A 16124-nucleotide genomic window follows, 5' to 3' on the forward strand; every position below is an offset into this window, starting at 1 on the left:
ATTAAATTCAGTAGAACCATCCATAAAATATACATACGAATCCGAACAAGACAACCCCCTAGCTTTTCTAGATATACTCCTCATCAGATCAGAAACCGATCTGAGTTTCAAAGTACATAGAAAGACCACACACAAAAACGATTATATTAACTACTACTCGCACCACAATGATAAAATAAAGACCGGCATGATCATTGGTTGTTTCTTGCGTGCCTTTAGAATATGCAGCCCCCAATATCTTAATGATGAAATTCAATAAATTACGAATGTTTTAAAAAATTACAGCACCCGTCCTATTTCATTTCTTACGTAAAGAAAAAAGCTACGAAAATACACTATAATATAAACAGACAGAAAAATAAAACAAATACCTCCCTATTAAACAGACATCTTTTCATTCCCATTCACACTAAAAATACAAAAATCTACGACACTCTTAATAGACTTGGTTTTCACTTGATACAAACAACTTCCACGGCAATAAAACAGACATTAAAAACTACCAAGCACTCTCCCAAAACCCTCACATCCGACGCCGGTATATATTCCATCCCATGTAACGATTGCCAACAAGTATACATAGGTGAGACACAGCGTAAATTGAAACTAAGACTTTACGAACACAGAAAAGATATAAGGAATGGTAACGCCCTAAATCCACTCTTTTGCCATTGTGCAGAACACGATCATTCATTTAATTTAGATCATGCGAAAATTATAAAATGCGTTATAGATAGAGCCAAAAGAAGACTTTTAGAGTCAGCACTAATATTAAACACATTTAGCCCGTAGTATAGGGAAAATAATAATCAAAGAACAAAATATAAAAACACATCCTGGTTACCGTTTTTCCTTAATCTTTAAATAATTTAAACAAAATAAATAAGATTAGAGAGAAAAAAAGTGTACATATTTATTTAACGTATTTTTAAAAGTATATATATATAGACATTGAACAACCCAACCTTCCCATACACACACAGTTTCCTTCCCGATATGGGTAGGATTCTAACACTGTTTCCTTTTCATTTACGAATGGTCTGTGATCGTTTTCTTCTTCTTAATTTTTCCTTTTAATATTCTGAAGATGTCCTCTGCAATAGGGACGAAACGTTGATCATTTCATAAATTCATTCGGTTTTTCTTTTTTCAAAACAACATAACGTTAACCATCGCTGGTATTTTTATTTTATTTTTATGCGTATACATATATATATATATATATATATATATATATATATATATATATAAATGTACATACATATGTATATATATATATATATATATATATATATATATATATAAATGTACATACATATGTATATATATACATATATATATATATATAAATGTACATACATATACATATATATACATATATATATACATTTATACATGCATATATACATCCACATAAACATATATACATAGCATATATATGTACACACACACACACACATACACACACATATATATATGTATATATAGGGTGCCCCAATAAAATGTATACCCTCTTTAAATTATCTCAACTTGCTACATGAATACGCTAAGCCACGTTCCGAACAGATGTTTAGGAATAAAGAATGGTACTCCCAGCAGGATGGAGCACTTCCCTACTAGCATCGTGACGTAAGAGCATATCTTGATAGTCACTTGCGAAACAGATAGGTAGAATAAAGAGGAAGTATCGAGTACTGTCCGCGCTCACGAGATTTGACCCCTTCCCCGTGTATTTTTCTCTTTGGAGGGGGCGAGTAGGGGGATGGGAGCATGTTAAATACAGGGTTCACGCAACACAACGAGCTACAATGAATAAGTTGAAAGCAACCTTTGAAAGAAGATGCGTCAACATAACAATTGAACTAATTAGGAACGTTTTCGATTCAATCAGTGAGCGTCATCAACTGTTCATGGACCACAATGGCTAACAATTTGGACACTTTCGATAATTAGCTGGTTTCTATATTTGTTCACAGTATTTTGATGCATTAAACTTTTCTTTATTATAATAAATGTTGGTTTTATAGTCATTTAAAGAGTGTATACAATTTATTGAGATACCCTATATATATATATATATATATATATATATATATATATACTAGCCGGGGTGCCCGGCATTGCCCGGGTGTTTGGAGGTGTGTGTTGAGCAAAAAAAAAAAAGAAGTGGTAGTAGGAAGGCAGGCTCAAACCTGTACCGCGAAGGAGGAAAAGAACGGGGTAAAACCTGACATCTTTGCTATTGCAACCACCACCAAACGGGAAGTGATGTAGGTATAAATTAAGGCTAGACAATCGGAAATAGGGGATGACTTTCGAAAATATCGGTGAAAAAAGCGATCCCTCCCTGTGGAAAAGTGCCCAGTTGAAGGTGAAGGAATTAATGTTTTTAGCCAATTTTTCGGTATGTATTGTCTGAATGGTCGAGCTTCAAAACGATACTGATCTTGTGAAAATCCGTCGCCTCTGTCGAAAGTTTTAGGCAGACATGCAAACATACATACATACATATATATATTTGTAGCTCAAATTTTCGACCCAAACCAATTAAAAACCTTGTCCTATCTCTGAATACCCTTTATGTAAAATTTCAAATGTTTAGACCAGAAATTGTCTGAGTAATTTGGTAGAGACAGCAGAGGTCAATTTTTTTTTAATTTTGACCCCTATTATGGCCCCTTAACATTTATTGTTTTTGGATCAAATCAAATTATTAAGTTAGATCTATGTTCAAGGAACCTATATCTAAAATTTCAAGTATTTAGACCCAAAATCGTCGGAGGACTTTGGTAGAGTTCTCAAAGGTCAAATCGTTGAACTTTGATCCCTTAACAGCCAAAATTCTGACCGAAAACCGATTACGAAGATTTTCCCAAATCTCACTACCCTGCCCTGTATATCAAATTTCGAGACTATAGATTGAAAATTGACAGAGTTATTGTGTAGGGAATTGTACACAGACAGACAGACGGACAGACAGACAGACAGACAGACACTTTTACTTTTATATATATATATATATATATATATATATATATATATATATATATATATATATATATATATATACTGGACTATTCGTGATCATGAATGCACGCGCGCATGAAAACAAACATGGCAACCCGCTAAAACAATACAGAATACATTGGATAATAAAGGTCTTAACATCATTGCCTTTAGATTAAATGAATAGTAGGCTTCCAAATCATTGAAGTGATAAGATCCGCAGTAAAAAAAAAGGGTTTCTTTGTTTATGGTAGAAAAAAATGGCAAAACACCAAGAATTGTCTTGAAATGAAAGGATCACGTATCCCGAAAGTGTGCGAAGATCCTTTTAGAATGTGTCCAAATCTATTATCTGATTTTAAGAGTATTTTCCCCATAATAGCGTAACACGCAAGTAATATGCAAGAGATGTAATCTTCTTAATGCCCATCCACTATATTGTATGAATTCAAATATTCACTCATTGGCATTGGTTTCCCCGATATTTTTCTAGTCAGAATTTTTTCTAGAAAGACACCGGGGACTATGGGAGGAACCACGTGCAGTTGCCAACATCCTAAGTGAAAGTGATTTTGTGGAACGAACTGGATTCGAAATTGAAACACCCAGGTCGTTAGTCCGTGTCGTTAACCGATAGACCAACTGTCACCTCCTACCTGCCCGTGATAATAAAGAGACTGTGGATGCCCCTATTTACTAGCCTCTCCACAAGAGCAGAGTCAGGCACGCATTCGGGTTTAATGTGAGTAAAATCCAACTCCCCAAAAAGGGTCACTCTGTATTGGGATAACGATAAAACATACCTCAGTCTAGAAGGAATTTGTCCTTTACTGAACGATAATAAAAAGACAAAGTATAATATTTGTTGCATTTTCGAATGGGGGTAAAATAAACATATATAAAATGTAAAATTGATGTACTGTGTACGGTACAATAATAGAAGTCCGCGTCGGGTAGCAATAATTGGTATGCGAGTTGACTAGAAGATAAGTTAAGTAATCGCATTCTAACTCGCTGCTTTAACCGACTGCAATCCTTTGCTCTCCTTAAATATATGTGAACTGCTATGTGTTCGAGCCAAGTTACAACACTATCGAAGCACATACAATAGATACTACACTTTGCTCCTAATTAAAATGTTCAAAATTCTTGTGCATGTCTTTGGGTTTTGTTTATTTGAAAATCCTGTACTGCACTTAATTGATATTGGATACCACCCAAGAAAAAATATTTTAGGGGTGCCGCTAGATATGTGCCAACCAGATTGCACGTTCTAATTGCAATTAAGGTGAAAATAGAAGCATTACCTAATGTCTGCGACCGTGACGATGCTGAAATGGGAATGTTTGGGAGGAGAAGATTAAAGACAAAAAAAAAAAAGAAAGAAAATATTTTCGTGGTAATTTAGTAAATAATAGTCGACGATGCATCATCGGGGAATGTGTTTATTGCTTAATCCTGGCATCGTCCAGCTTCTTTAAGAGAAACGCGTAGGAATGCGTTTAGTCGTGCCATCTGCTTGCAACAACGAAACCAAATCACACCGCGGTTATTATGGTCGTAAACGACTCAAATGAAAGAGAGACCACACATATAAATGCAAAACAGGGACGGCCTGGAATTATCAGAAGATTTGCTGTACAATGAGGATGAGAGAAAACTAGATAGATAGATAGATAGATAGATAGATAGATAGATAGATAGATAGATAGATAGATAGATAGAGATGGAGAGAGAAGAGACAGAGATATCTTTTCATGACGAGAGGTGAGTAACAGTCGGGAAAAGAGGATGAGCATTGCCACTCGTTTCTCTACATAAACGGATCTCTCTCTCTCTCTCTCTCTCTCTCTCTCTCTCTCTCTCTCTCTCTCTCTCACACACACACACACACACTCACTCACTCACTCTCTCTCTCTCTCTCTCTCTCTTTATCTACCTATCTCTATCTCTCCTTCTCTATCACCTTCATTGTATGAAAATAATCGTTCATATTTATTTTAAAAGTATTTTTAAAATAAACATGAACGATTATTTTCATGCCTACAAGTACCAGTGTTTAATTCTTACGCACTCATCAGTGTAGGGAGTGAAGGAGTGATGATTGCTGCTGATCGAGAGATTCGAATATAGTCACAAAATCACCCTTGACTTCGTATACTTATTTCTTACACCAAGGCCATCGGCAATTAACACAAAAAATTGAAGGAAATTAAATGACTATAAATACCCAATTGGCGAGCACACATAGTAAACAGCCAGAGAGAGTATTCAACGGGAGTCGGTATTTTGTATTCGCACTTCCGCACGCGCGTACACACACACACACACACATATAGTTTTACGTTTATGGGAAAATATGCTTATTCAATTATATTTCATCCTTTAATTTATGCATATTCTAAATTTTAAGATGTTTTCAATCTTACCGTTTATTTCTTTAAGAATGTTAAAATGTTTAATTCATGACAGCACCTGTTTCGTAGCGCAGAATCATCCACGCAATTATTATGTCATTTTTACACATTTATTTCGCCCTTACTCATCAGAAGAATAGGAACTCGTCAACGTTAAAAGAAAATAAAGGATATGGACATGATTACAAAATCCGAATACCGGAAGACATGTTGCAATAGTGTTTTCTTTTAGTAGCGCCGTTTTTGAATTTCAAAGATGGCGTAACTAAATGAAAACACAAAAGAGAGGTAAATACCAGATGGTCACAAGTTGGGGACTGAGTGAGTGGGACCGAATTTGAAAGAAAGTACTCCCATCACCTGGGTTACCAATGTACCACGTTTTACCACGGATATAATATTAAACTTGATGTCCGTGTTACTTTTTCTTTTAACGTTAACACCAGGTGAAATGCTAAAATAGCCATTAATTAATATTTGTAACTAGCTGTACCCTGCCACGCGTTGCAGTGGCTCAATTTGGTGTAATGGAAAAATTTAATAAAAGAGAAAATGCATGTTTCTTATATTAGTACAGCAATCCACTGCAAAAAGTGAAAAAGAAGGCGAAACTGAAAAAAATGGTGCTCTTGCAGAATTTGATCTGGATCCACGAGAGTTTCTGTCAATCATTCATGTTTTGGACTTGACCAACAATCAGTGGATGAAGCCGAACGTAGCAAAAATGTTGAAACGCTAAATGCTTTTTTTTTTTTGTTTTAAAAAATGTGATTTAGTAATTAATATTTGGTTGATGGTGGGGGAGGGGGGGGGTTACTATACACAGATTCGAAAATGTCGTCCAAAAACAAATAAATGAAAGCAAAGGTAAGGTAATTTACGTTTCTACCTAATTGGATAATTGTTTAGTGTTTTTATGTAATGTAAAATGTTTAATTGGCTCAAAAAACAGAAATGGTCGCGAATTCTGTTGAATACGTTAAGTTTGGGAAAGTAAGTTGAAAACTAAAAACTATACAAAACAGTGTCTGAAACTCACCGAACATATGTTACCATGACATAGCCTGGCATAATGGATAGGTTTCTGACAGTATTTTGTATAGTTTTTTTAGTTTTAACTCACTTTCTCTAACTTAAAGTAATCAACAGTGTCCACCACCATTTGTAGCTTTCAAATACACCAATAAACACTGTTTTTCGAGCCGACTAAACGTTACATTAAATGAAAAGGGTTTATATTACTAAACACAGATACAAAGAAGTTGTCAAAAAATAAATATATAACAAATAAATGTTATCAAAGGCAAGAAAAGTAAGTGTTCTACCTAACTGGATAAGATTTTAGTGTTTTTATGTAATGTATAATCGGTTCAAAAACATTCAATGTTTATCGGTATATCTGAAAAATACAAATGGCGGCAGACTGTATCGAACATGTTAAGTTTGGGGAAATTTTGGGAAAATGAGTTTAAACTAAAAATACTGTTAGGAACTCACTCAATATATGTTACCATGATGTAGGCTGGCATATAATCGGTGGTTTTAAACTTTTGCTCAATACAGGTGACGACTTTTAAAAATCCCTTTTAGTGATTACCTGGTGTGAGGATATTTGTACAACTAAACGGCAAATCTGCTCAAAAAAATCCGGTATTATTTTACTTTAAGGCCCGTTTCACGTTCATATATAACGAAATATTTTATTGTAGATTTCGGTGTGCTAAAAACGAATCTGCAAACCGTTTACGTAGCAAAAAAAAAGTTTTCATGACATTCCTGAAATTACTTTTTCGAAAAGTGGGTGATCACTTTTCAATGTAAATTTAACTTAGAATGAGCACCCACTTTCTGGCCACCTGAGAGAGGGGCATTTTTCTGTTTCTTGGCTAAAAAGTTTTTTGTTTGATTTCTTTTGCATGGTAATAACCCCTGAACTCTGGGACTATTTTCCATTTAACAGCCGTAGCCTTCGTTTACGCTATGCGTAAGCATAAACGAAAGCTGTTTAGCCAATAAACATGGGAAAAAATCCCCCCTCTCTCAGGTGGCTAGAAAGTGGGTGCTCATTTTAAGTTAAATTTACATGGAAAAGTGATCGCCACTTTTTCGAAAAAGTAATTTCTTCATATCATAAAAACTATTTTTTTGTGACGGAAACGGTTTGCAGATTCGTTTTTAACACACCAAAATCTACAAAAAAAATTTTGTTATTTACGAACGTGAGACACACATCCCTTAATGGAAAATTATATCAAAAATCCGGGGGGAAATAGTTTTCAATAAAAACAGCAAATGAATTCGATAGAAAAAAAATTGATGCTATTTTTTTTTCTTTCTGTGTGTTTCTTGGCTTAAAAGTCTTTTTGTTTGATTTCTTTTGCATGGTATTAACCCCTGAACTCTGGGACTATTTTCCATTTCACAGACGTAGCCTTTGTTTATGCTCTGCGTGAGCATAAACGAAAACTGTTAAATATGCATTCGCGTACCAAACTGCCTTGTAAAAAAAACCTTTAAGCCACTAAACACGAAAATAAATGCCCCTTCCTCAGGTGGCCAGAAAGTGGGTGCTCATTTTAAGTTAAATTTAGATGGAAAAGTGATCACCCACTTTTCGGAAAAAAAAATTTCTTCAGATCATGAAAACTATTTTGATACTCCTTGGGCGTTGAGTTCCATGGCGACCCGCAGAATTATTTAATGGTCGTTCCCTTAGTACCCACCTAGTAGCAGTGTCAGAAATTTCGTGAAAATAGCGAATAATTCCACCCCATCTTTCCAAGCTTATAACTCCTCGAAAAATGCAATTCAAGCCCTAATTTTTTTTTTCAATTAAAGGAGCAAGGACCAAGATTTCATTAAAAAAAAAATTTAAAAAAACGTGTTTTTTTAAAAAGGTTTTAAACTTCGGACTTTACAGGTAAAATTCTAAAAGAACACTATGTTTTTTTTTGTTTTAAATTTGAATATATTATGTTATGTATTGACCTTTTCTCTTCAATTTGTGAGTAAATAATTATGTACTTATCGGGTTCTAAATTAATTATTATTAGACATTTACAAAATGGGAGGCGTGAATTATTCGACCCCCTGTCTTTCCAAGCTTATAACTCCTCGAAAAATGTAATTCAAGCCCTAATTTTTTTGTCAATTAAAGGAGCAAGGACCAAGGTTCCATTAAAAAAAAAAAGAAAAAACAAATAACGTGGTTTAAAAAAAAGGTTTTAAACTTCAAACTTTACAGGTAAAATTCTAAAAGAACACTATGTTTTTTTTTTAAATTTGAATATATTATGTATTGACCTTTTCTCTTCAATTTGTGAGTAAATTAAATATTTACTTTCGGGTTACTAAATTAAGTATTTACTTTTTAATAGACACTTAAAAATTGGTATGGGGGGTCGTGAATTTAAAAAAAAAAACGTTTGTCTAAAATATTATATTCGATTTATTGGAAAGAACATAAAATTTCACATTGACCCTGAAAATATCGTAAAAATAGAATCAATAGAAAAATTTTGATAGATTTTTAAAATTGAAAAATTGAAAAATATTGAGTTTAAAAATTGAAAAATATTGAGTTCGGAAAATTCATTAATGTTTTAAAAAAAAAAAAAAATTCTATTACTTTTAAAACAACTGTAATAGTTTATTTTGGAAGTATAATCCATAAATAAAATAAATAACCCACTTTTAACGGAGAAATTCCGAGATGTTTATATTGTATTCGCAGTTTCGTGTTAGGGGTGTCAAAAATTCCTACAAAAATTCTGATACTGCTACGGTGCTACGCATGCGCACGTAACATTTTTTATTTATTTACTTACGTGGTGGAGTTTCTATACTGATAGGTTTTTGGAAATTTTTTCACTGGATTATTATTGATTGAACACTAACCAGATTATGAAAAAAAATTGAAAAAAAAAAAAAATCATTTCAACATTTGAAAGGGATACTCACTTTTTAGTTACCACGTTCTGGTAAATCGGTCACTTTTTATTTATTTATTTATTTTTTTTTTCTAAATACGGAAGTGTCTTCGGGAGATATAAAATGGTCGCATGTTGACGAAGCAATGTATCGGGAGGCGTACGGGATTAAAAATTATTGGTAAATTTTTAGATTAGGTCCACTCCACCTCCTCAATTTTCTTTTAAATGACGACTTGAAATGGTTTTCGACTATGCTGAATACGAAAATCGCATCGAAATTTTGCAGAAATAAGTAGTTATCAAGATATAAAAAGTTGTATTATGCACTGTAATCTTTGGCGGCCATCTTTTTTACGTGTGTGTATTTGTTTATGGCGCGTGTGCACGTAAAAAGATGGCCGCCGAAGAATACAATGCATAATACAACTATTTATTTCCGCAAAATTTCAATGCAATTTGCGTGTTCAGCATACTCGGAAACCTATAAATGTCGTCATTGAAAGGAAAATTGTGGAGGTGGACCTAATCTAAAAAAATACCAAATTATTAAACATTTCTCCAGCATGTTAGTGAAATTTATAATACTTTTAAAAAATTAAAAAGAAACAAAACAAAAGTTTTGAAAAAAAACTCACCTTTCACAAAAACAATTAAAAAAAACACACACACACAAACTGTGTGTTTTTTTTTTTGTTATGATAAGTAAAAAAAAAAAAAATAAATAAAAATCTCGAAACTTTATTTTCATGAAAACAATTAAAAAAAGTCCTGTTCTCTCTATTTTTTTTCTTTGAGAAACAAATATATTTCTGACTTACAAATGCGGTAGAGACTCATTATTTTTACTTTCTATGGTTTTGATATACCGCGTTTTTATTGCTTACAAAATGGGTGACTGATTTATCAGAACGTTGTAACTAAAAAGTGAGCACAGACAGCACCACTTTCAAATGTCGAAATGATGATTTCTTTTTTACATTTTTTTTTTTTAATAATCTGTTTAATTAGTGTCCAATCAATAATAATCCAGTGAAAAAAAATTCCAAAAACCTATAAGTATAGAAATAAAGCATGGGAGTAATGTTTGTACAACGTAACGTCGCCTTTCGCACTTTTACATTTTTTAAAAAAGTAACTAAACCATTTATTGATCATTTGTCACGTGTACAAACATTTATTTATTTACGTAGGCTTAACTCCTTTCATGAATAAGAAAAGTTTTACTCTTTAAGAATAATAAAAGGAAAAAGTTACTGAACATTTATAAAAGGACTTCTTTTCATGAAGGCCAGAGGAATAGTTGGCCGAAAATTCGTGAAACAACAACAATAAATAAAAATGGTGCTAATGCAGAGAGCTGCGTCGCGCTATTTTTTAAATCATATTTCCACGTTTAAATAACGTTTTACGATTTTTTTTATTTTTTATTTATTCAATTGTAAGGTTAAAGTACAGAATAGGTACAAAACATCCTTACCTCCCCATGTTAAGAATGACTTTTTAAATAATAACATTATTTCAGCACGGATCACTCTCTGCATGAGTAATCTTATATAGAAAAAAAAAACTCAAAAGCAAGCAACAAACTTTTTTTTTTGGCCTTATATAATAAAGAAAAGATGTGTAAATTAAAAAATTTGGAAGATAAACAAATGAAATATGTTTTTTTTTGTTTTTGTTTTTTTACTTATCGAGTTAACAGAAAATTATACCTTTCGTCAAATCGTGGCTGTGAAATGAATCGAACCGGAAGTTCAGTTTTATCAACAGAACAGATTCGCAGAACCGATAAATAAATATATTTATTTTATTTAATATTTTAATTTTAATTAGGTAAATTTATTTTAATAACATAAAAACATACCTCGACTCTAAAAATTGGTTGTCTGAAAATTTCAAATAAATTGGTAACGTATAAACATGGTTTTATTTCTTTAGAACGAACCAACTTTACATTTATATATATATAGATATATAAATAAAATATGGATAAAATATAGTTAGAATTAAGTTTAACAAGTGAAGCATGCATGGTGCCCCGTGAGTGCACAGTGAATGGGGCATAAAAAAAATGACGAAGTTCAGTATCCCCTCATTTAGCCCCAAAAGTCCCCAGGGGACATCAAATCCCAGTGAGAATGAACAAACGGTGCAGTTTAAGGCCTTAACATATGTAAATTTGAGTTCTGCCCAATGTGAAAAAAGAAATGACTAAGTCCATCATTTACTCCCACCCCCATTTAGCCCCCAAGTCCCTAAGACCTTTATATATTTAAATTTGAGTTCAGCACCATGCAAAACTGCTAAATAGACATACGCAGAAAATTTTAGACAAATATGGTAAAATAGTCAGAAAAATGGAGTGTTTTTATTAGAAGCTACAAGAGCCCCTGGGGCACAACCAAGAGTTATCGCGAAGTATAGACAAACAAAATTATATAGAAATCAGTTAGTTACAACTTTTCAGAAAGTTTTATTTAAAAATCCAAGGCATCGATTTTTTTTAATGGGCACGAAAGTGTCAATTTTAGCCATTTTAACCCGAAAGGCCCACCTAGGGGGGCAACCGGTGTTTTCCGGAAAAATCTGTTCTGTTACTTTTTTTACGCATATTATGTGTAATATTTGTACAAAATTTCAAAAAATGATAAGGCGAGTTATAGAGAAAAGTGCGGACAGACGAACGGACGAACGAACAAAACAAGGGTGAATTTACAGGTTCACCCTCCTTTTGTTGGGGGACCAAAAATTATTATAAATCACTATGATGGTAATTAATAATTTGATCCACGGATCTTCTACTAATAATTTGATCCTCGGATCTTCTACTAATAATTTGATCCTCGGATCTTCTAAAGATAATCATTTTGTCGATTTGGGTTATTAGTAGCTTCCGTTCTACAAAACCAACATTTGATTGCTGTTCGTCATTTTTCTTGAGGTAGGGGTGCAGCTTGTTGCAATTTTAGTTTATTTCTTCAACAAAATAATTTATTTGAATCGGAATTATTTTTGTATGGCTACTATTTCTAGGAACGGGAGAAGGGTAAAGTTGCATTCGTTACAGAATTACTTCCCTTTGTTTGGTATAGAAAAATAATAGTTTGTAAAAATTGGACATAAATCTGTAATCGTCAATTATAGATTTACTTCTCATTGTTTGGAACAAAAATATCAGAAAAAAAGTTTAGTTAAAGTGAAAAAAAGAAAAGCATAACAAAAGCATAGTAACGAATTAAACTACCGGGCAACGTCGGATAAGAGCAGTTAGTTGTTAATATATTTATGTTATTTTAGGTGAAAAATGCGTATAAACTTGGCGTCATTTAAAAAATATTTTTTTTACGGAACGGTTTTAATGAAAACCTTACAATGACGATTAATTATTCTGTTTTATTTTTGTTTTGATTTGGTGACAGGAAAAATATTGTCGATTCTATGCATAACACCCGTTCATTCACTCTACGCCTTTAACGCTGCATGCTGTTTGAAACTTAACTTTTAGCATGATAGACCGATGGAAATGCTATTTCAAACTTGAGCTTGACAGACCAATGGAGCTGATATTTCAAACTTAAGCATGACATACTAGTAAAAATGTTATTTCGATCTTCATCATGGCAGCAGCTTAATGAAAAAAGTGGTAGTAGGCAGGCAGGCTCGAACCCGTGACGCGAAGGCGGAAAAAAAGTGACCGAAGATCTGACGTCTTACCCCTACTCCATGACGTGACCGGAAGTTCAGGACGTTAAAATTAGGTAAAGTCAATCCAACCGATACGATGACTTGCACAAAAGGCCTCGCACAAAAAATCGACCCCTCCTTGTAGAAAACCGCCCAGTTGATGGTGAAGGAGTTAATGTTTTGGCCAATTTATCTATATTTGTCGTTCGAGACCCTGAGCTTCAAAATTATACCGATCTCGTGAAAATCCGTTGACTCTGTCAAACGTTTTAGGCATACATACATACATACATACATACATACATACATACATACATACATACATAAATACATTTAAACAGACAGGTGAGGTTTATATTATAGAAGATGATAAATCAATGAAAATGCTATTTAAAACTTAAGCTTGAAAGATAAATGAAAATGTCATTTCAAACTTAAGCATCATAGAAAATGAAAATATCATTTAAAACATAATCATAACAAACCAATGAAAATAATGTTTAATACTTAAGCATGAGAAATCAATGAAAATGCTATTAAAAACTTAAGCATTACAGACCAGTGAAAATTTTATTTCAACCTTCAGCATGACAACTCAATGAAAATGCTTTTTTATATATTAAAAATGACAAACCAATGAAAATGCTATTTAACATTTGGCATGACAGACCAATGAAAATGCTATTCAAAGTTAATCCTGAGAGAATGAAAATCCTATTCTTAATTGAAACATATTGATCTACGAAAAGCATGACAGACCAGTGAAAACGCTATTTACAAACTTAACCATGGCAGACTGTGTATTTTAATTAATTTTTAAAGTCCTGTTTTAACTTCTCAAAAAATATTTTATTTTTCATTTCTTTTATTACACAATAAATTTATCATTTTTTTCTTCGACAAAATGTGTACTAAATGTCATTGCATTTGTATTTAATTTTTTGAATGTCCAAAATTAAAATCTTCTAATCCCAATTAGTACAAATTAATAACTCTGTTACCCATGTTGCTATATAATAACATACTTGCACTTATTATGGAGGGGGGGGATATTTCCTATCTTTTTTTTTTCAACTTTAGAAGGCAGAACAACTTTATTAAAGTAGATACTTAATATGTGTAATTTATATCTACACTTGTACCTATTAAGTAGATACTTATTATCTATAGTTTATACATATACTTGATATCACATCTATATTGAATAAATACTTATTAGTCAGAGTTTATATCTACACTTAAAATTATATCTATTATGTAGATACGCCTTACTTATTTCTTTTCCTTTTTGTGGTCTAAATTATTTAATGTTGTTTTAGCACGAAAACTAAATCTAAAATCATATCACTTTGCATCATACTTCAACCCTTTATTCTATTCTTACTCTACTAATGTATTTTATTAACTTGTCAACTTCCCCCCTTTAAATCTAATAGATGCCGATCTAATGTTTGCACCTCATGCTTTATACTCCCCCTCTCTTTTCCATATAACCTGAAGGGAACCACATCCTTGAATTCTATTTTAATTCTTTTGAGAAGGATTATAATATTTCAGTAAATACATATATTATTAGTTCTAACGTAATTGACCCAACCTACGCACTTGGGATCACAGAAATACCCTATTTAGAAACTAGGCGTAGACAACTCCTCTCGGTGCTGAGGGACCCGTAGATCTCCTCAGGACATCCATCTTGGAGAAGGAAAACTCTGATGTTTAAGCTTACGGTTTTTTGCACCAAACAAGCGGAAAAGAAGGCCTCCCTAGTTCTGGTTGACAACCCCCTAGAGCTGGCGATGCAAACAAATTACTGGCCTGCAAAGCTAAACTGCTTAAAAAGTAGATAGACTTTGCCTATTGCCTAGATTACATAATCCTTATTTGTCTATTAGTCAGGCAGAAAGGTACAATCACAGGGATTCAGCAGTGACACCCGGTGTTTTCCTTGTTTCTTGACTAGAGCAACGATCTAAAACTGGGCATCTTGGGGTGCTTGATTGCCTCATATGTCCACGCATTGAAGGTAGCAATGTGAGTTTGTCTGGCTGTTACATTATGACTAGCAGTAGTGGAACCATAAGTCTTAGCTTTTAGCGCAGCTGTTCTATAATCAGTTGTATAATATCAGGATGGTTGTAGTGCCATGTCGCGTATGGAACGAGACCCCGCACCCATCTCCAGCAGGCTTTCCTAAGGTCACAATCCTGTGGATAAAGAATCAGCTGATGATCTCCTTGTGTTGCATCTTTAGTATTATGTGCATTTACTTTCTCCAACACTTGTCATACTAAATGCTAAAACTATTAATTAAAAACACAGTCAAACCAGACGCAAACTCAAACAACACAAATTTACTTCTTCTATCGAGGCTTTCGTTCACTAATATTGTTACGTTGTGGAGTGGTGTTCATATAAACGTAAAAATTGAATCATGTTGTATAGCCACGTATCAAAGCGACGTATAGACATATGTTATACAGCGGGCTATCACACGAGGGATACGTTATAGTTCGTATTTACATAAAGTTATCATATTTTATAAGAAGAATATATGCTTTATCCAAAGTTCTTCTGTCTTTACTGCTGGGCTCTGCGATGAAACATGCAACGACCAACACCATAACCGATTGAGACACCTGTTTTTTCTTCTTTTGTGAAATCTAAGAACAACACTTTATATTCTAAAAATATAAATTTATTTCAGCTGCCTTAATGGTATTCACAAGGGGTGTGCATGACGTGCCTACATTGCTTGTTCTTTCTATCCCCGCTTCCTGGTCTTAAATAGTTTGTTCACTTTAAACTCTTCAATCTAATCTTCTTGACCTCTTGACCTGTCAGTTCCGTTACGTCATCATCAAAAGCGTACGTCTCACTAATGTGTGACCTCTGCCACGTACGCAACTGTTGAAGGTCATTTTGTTTATTGAACTTAGCTAATTTATGTAAAGATCTTCAGCTGAACAATAAATAGCTCCCAATCTAAACCTTTTTAACAATATCACTGGATAGATAGATAAATAGATAGATAGGCAGATAGATCCTATATTAACTAATTTAACTTTTAACCATGTTATTATCT

General features: G+C 33.2%; 1 protein-coding gene across 2 annotated transcripts in view; it reads right to left on the reverse strand.

Annotated features, from left to right (window-relative positions):
• LOC145293738 (uncharacterized) overlaps nucleotides 1-16124 on the reverse strand; it is a 175846-nt gene that overhangs the window by 119182 nt on the left and 40540 nt on the right. The gene's annotated exons all lie outside the window — the stretch shown is intronic.

The sequence above is a fragment of the Euprymna scolopes genome, chromosome 2 (assembly GCF_053919585.1).
Source record: "Euprymna scolopes isolate OS-2025 chromosome 2, ASM5391958v1, whole genome shotgun sequence".
Classification (NCBI taxonomy): domain Eukaryota; kingdom Metazoa; phylum Mollusca; class Cephalopoda; order Sepiida; family Sepiolidae; genus Euprymna; species Euprymna scolopes.